We start from the raw sequence: 5,078 nt of genomic DNA, 5'->3' as shown, positions 1-5,078 counted from the left end.
TTCACAGGCTAGGCATCCCACAGGTAGTGTACCCCTTTAAACTGAGGCACAGAACAATCAAGGCGAGGCTCACGGAGCCATTTATCCCTCTGTCCTTCAGTTAATCCTACTTGTGTTTATCGGCCAGGCTGGCACAATAAACTATCGCACACAGTGTCGAAAATGCACCTGATCTGATCCCACCACACCGAGGCAAAACACTAAGGGCATGGAACAGTACAGAAAGGGGAGCAGAGCAGCGAAGTCCCCAGGGAATACCTAAAATAGACTTTGGGGCCAGGGCTTGTCACTCCATCAGACTCAACTGGAAAACACTCCTAAAGGCCAAAAAGCAGTCCTTGAACTAACTACAGTCTTTTCTTTGTTGTTGTTTTGTCATTGGTTTTTTGTTGTTGTTGTTGATATTTTGTTTTCTTTGTTGTTTGGTATTGCTCTGTCTTATTTTTGTGCATGTTATCATTTCCGTAGGTCTGTCTAAATAAGATAGGCTGGAGGAACAATCTGGAGGAGAAAACAACAGGACCGACAGTTCTGGGGGCATGGGAGAGGGTAGTGGTGAAAGGAAGTGGTATTAACAAACCAAGGGACAAGGGAACAACAAGTGATCCAAATCAGTGGTGAGGAGGGTGTAGGAGGCCTGGTAGGGCGTGATCAAGGGTAATGTAAATGACAGGAATTACTGAAACACAAATGAAGGCTGAGTATGATAATGGGACAAGAGGAAATAAAGTAAAAGGAAATAGAGGAAAGAACTAGGAGGCAAAGGGCACTTATAGAGGTCTAATAAAGGCATGTACATATGTAAATATATTTCTATATGAGGATGTGGAAATGGATCTATGTGCATATATTTATAGGTATAGTATTAAGGTAGCAGATGGACATTGGGCCTCCAATCAAATACTCCCTCAATGCAAGAATACTTTGTTCTATTAAACTGGCATTTTATGATGCTCACCTTCCCAACATGATTACTGAAGACAAATGGGTGCACAGGTGCATAAGCAAATGTGGCGAAGAAAGCTGATGGTGCCCGGCTATCAAAAGATCTAGCATCTGGGGTCTTAAAGGCTTGAAGGTAAACAAGTGGCCATCTAGCTCAGAAGCAGCAAAGCATATATGGAAGAAGCACACCAGCTTGTGTGATCACGAGGTGTCAAAGGGATCAGGTATCAGGCATCAAAGAACAAAAAATCAAATCATTATGAATGAGAGGGAGTGCAGATTGGGAACCCAAGACCCATCTGTAGGCAACTGCACATCCCCTTAAAGAAAGGTCATGGGGAGGAGATGAGCCAATCAGGGTGCAGTGTAGCAATGATGAAACATACAACTTTCCTCTAGTTCCTAAATGCTTCCTCCCACCCCAAAATCATGATCCTTTCTACCTTAAAAATCCAGCTAGAACAAAAGATGCATACTGGTACAGATAGGAACTGAAAACACAGGGAATCCAGGACAGATGATCCCTTCAGGACAAATGGTGAGAGTGGCGTTACCAGGAGGTTGGGGTGGCAAGGGGGAACTAATTACAAGGATCTACATATAACTTCCTCCCTGGGTGATGGACAACAGAAAAGTGGGTGAAGGGAGACGTTGGACAGTGCCAGATATGACAAACTAATAATAATTTATAAATTATCAAGAGTTCATGAAGGAGAGAGGTACGGGGAGGGAGGGGGAAATGAAAAGCTGATACCAAGGGCTCAAGCAGAAGGCAAATGTTTTGAGAATCATGATGGTAACAAATGTACAAATGTGTTTGACACAATGGATATATGCATGGACTGTGATGTGCTGTACAATGATTTTAAAAAAAGGAGGAGTTGGAGTGGAAATGTGTCCTTTGGACCCAGGGTTCCTCGACTGAGAACCTCTAGACTCAGTTGACAGAGAGGTGTAACACCGGAGATGGCATAATAGGGTGCATTGGTAATGCATGATGACACGAGGAACAAGATCTAGGAGACTGGCAGTTATGTACATATGTTCAAATAAGCAATATCTTTGAAATAATACATATTTTTTTTCACTCAGTTTTGCTGTGCATTTGGTCCCTTAATTCTTGGTATCAGTCAAGGTTCAACAGGAAATAGAGCAAATAGGAGGTGCATGTTAAGAGAGTTATTGCAGAGAATTGGTTTCTATGATTGTGGAACTATTTGAAAAGTCTAAAATCTCTAGCGAAGGTGGTCAGGAAAAACAGGTGGCACTCTCTCGAATGGGCAGACTTTCTTCTTCTGCTCTGCTCTTAAGGTTTTTCAATTAATTGAATATGGTTCACCCAGATTGTCCAGAATAATATCCTTACTTAATTAAGATCAAATGAGTGTAGACTAGAATCACATCTGCAGTACCTATACTAGTGATTGATAGCATAACTGAAAGCCATAGCGCACCCGAGGTGGAAATTCATAAAAGCCACTTGATGTTTTTAAAGGTAACCAAGACAAACTTGGTGCCCAACAATTCTTGTCCATGACACTGTATGGTCCAATTACCAAAATTCATTGATTATGCATAGTATTCATGGAAATACTCGAGTCTTCTTCATCATTCTTTGGATGATGTTCAGTAAAATAAAAATATTATTTTTTAAAAATTAGGGGCTCATACAACTCTTATCACAGTCCATACATACATCAATTGTGTTGAGATAGTTTATTGTTCCAGCCTGGCCAATAAACACAAGTGGGATTAATTGAAGGGCGGAGAGATAAGTGGCTCGGTGAACTTCGTCTTTCTTGTCTCTCGCTCTTTAATCATTGGATCAGTGTATAGCTGCCTTGCTTGTTCTGTGCCTCAATTTAAAGGGCACACTACCGGTAGGACGCCTAGCCTGTGGACTGTTCGCTGGAAGTTGAGGTCCCTTTAAGACCACATGAATGAAATTTACATCTCCGGAGCTGGGGACTGACAGTTGGTGACCTGGCTGACAGTTGGTGACCTGCCTGGCAGTTTGCTGCCTGTGCTGGGATAGCCTAGCTCTCTCTCTCTACAGAGGACTACCTGACGGCCCTCAAGACTCGAAAGACTGCTAGTGTCTCACAACTGTCACGGGAGTGAGTCACACTGAGCCATTTTTTACTGCTTTATAATTTAACTGTTCATTTCTTGTATTATATATCAATCAGTTTATAACTTAACTGTTCATTTCTTATATTATTTATCTGTTTATAATTTAACTGTTCATTTCTTGTGTTACATATCTATCTTTATAAATATATATACATAAAATTATCAGCAATCTGGTTTTATCTTAGAGAACCCTTGTACATTTGTACATTCATTGCCCTCATCATTCTCAAAACATTTGCCCTAATGAGATCATGTTGATTAGCTTATCTTCACATTAATGTTATCTCTTTGAAGTTTTTTGCTTTGGCCTGGGCTTTTCTCGATAGAAAGAGGTTTATCCCTTCAAAGATATTTTGTTGAACAGGTGCTATAATTTTCCAAATTCTCTTCAGAGCAGCAGCGGCATCACAGTGAATGGAAGTATCATGGTATTATGATCACAGGCATTGGCAAAGCCTTCCTCATGAGTTCTTGGACCACAAGCAAAGGGCGTAATCTTCCTTATCTATACCATGAGATGGCGATGATATTTCTCTGAGAAGACTGTTGCAGAGATCAGAAGTTGTGTCAAGGAAGTGACCCACTGTATTAGGTTGGTTTCTCTAGAGAAGCAAAATCAGGTCTAGAAATTAATATCAAGAAAAATGGTCCATACCATTGTTCTATCTGGTTTCAAGTCCATGGGTCACGTGTTAAACTGTAGGCTTTTCCTGACTTCCATAGCTTCAGAGGCTGATGGACCCAGGACTGGCAGGAACACTTCAGCCGCACTTGAATAAACCCAAGGTCAACAGGTCAGGCATCTCAATGAAGAGGTAAGTGGATCTAAAGTTGGTAGGTCTCATGGCAGGTAAGACAGCAAACTGGTGATGGCTCTCAGAATTAGCAAGCGATATGGTAGGCTGTTAGGTCAAACCCAAAGAACCCAAGTCAATGAGTCAGATGCAGGATCCAGATTGAGCAAACAGCAAGCCCACTTTTTACAGTGTCTATTGATGTAGGAAATAGGTCGTCCCTCGAGGAAACTTCCTTTCAAGTGCATCAGGGCTGTGACTAGAGTAAGCGGGTTGCAATTCACCCTAACCTTCATCCAACTACGTGGCTGCTCAGAGCAGACGTCATCCTGGAATTGATTGTAGTATGTTAGTTCATGTCGTCATGGGGGATTACTAGGCCTCAACTGCCAAACCACTGAGCATCCTGGCCCAGCCCAGTTGACACAAACCTCAACAATTCTACTTGGTTTGCCCTTCATGGATGACTAACGTCATCATTTCAAGTCAGTCAGTAATTTAAATGCACAAGTTATGGACTGGTCCCTGAACAGGTGGTTGTTCACATCTAACCAAAGGTGTCTGAGAAGGAAGAGGCTTGATGACCTGCTTCTAGAAAGTCGGAAGCCCAGAGCACTTTACAGAGCACACGTCTCGTCTGCCCTGTCCCTGTGAGTCAGAGTCAGCTTGATGGCAGCCGGCTCTATAGTCATTGTTTAACCACCAACGAACAGAATCGACTCTATCAAACGCCTTCACGAAGAAGGAAAGCCTAGTATTAATAGCTCCAATCAAAGTATCTACGTAAACGTGTCAGTTACAAAAGTGACGAAGACCAAAGGATATCTGGTTCAATTTGTAGAATAGGTCCTTCATTCCGTTGAAGATTCCTTTCACCCACTTTTCAGCTGAGGGATGTGTATTAACTGTATTTCCTGGCCTTTGTGATTGGTAGAATATTAAAACATTTCCCGAAAGCCTGGTTTTCATGATGGCAGGCCTCTTTTTATACACTGTTATGAAACATTTTTTATTTTATTTACTCAACATAACTAGATTTCTGCTATATCTATTTTTGATATTTATCCAATTGCAGAGACTGTCCACCTTAAATTTTTTATTTAAAGCTATAAAAGAGAGATAATAAAATAAGCAGACTTTTTAAAACTGACAACATTTAACTCATTTTCCCCTGTAACAAGAGAATGGAAGCATTTTAAAGTTTAT

The sequence above is a fragment of the Tenrec ecaudatus genome, chromosome 13 (assembly GCF_050624435.1).
Source record: "Tenrec ecaudatus isolate mTenEca1 chromosome 13, mTenEca1.hap1, whole genome shotgun sequence".
NCBI lineage: Eukaryota > Metazoa > Chordata > Mammalia > Afrosoricida > Tenrecidae > Tenrec > Tenrec ecaudatus.
Note: the sequence above shows the minus strand (reverse complement) of the source record.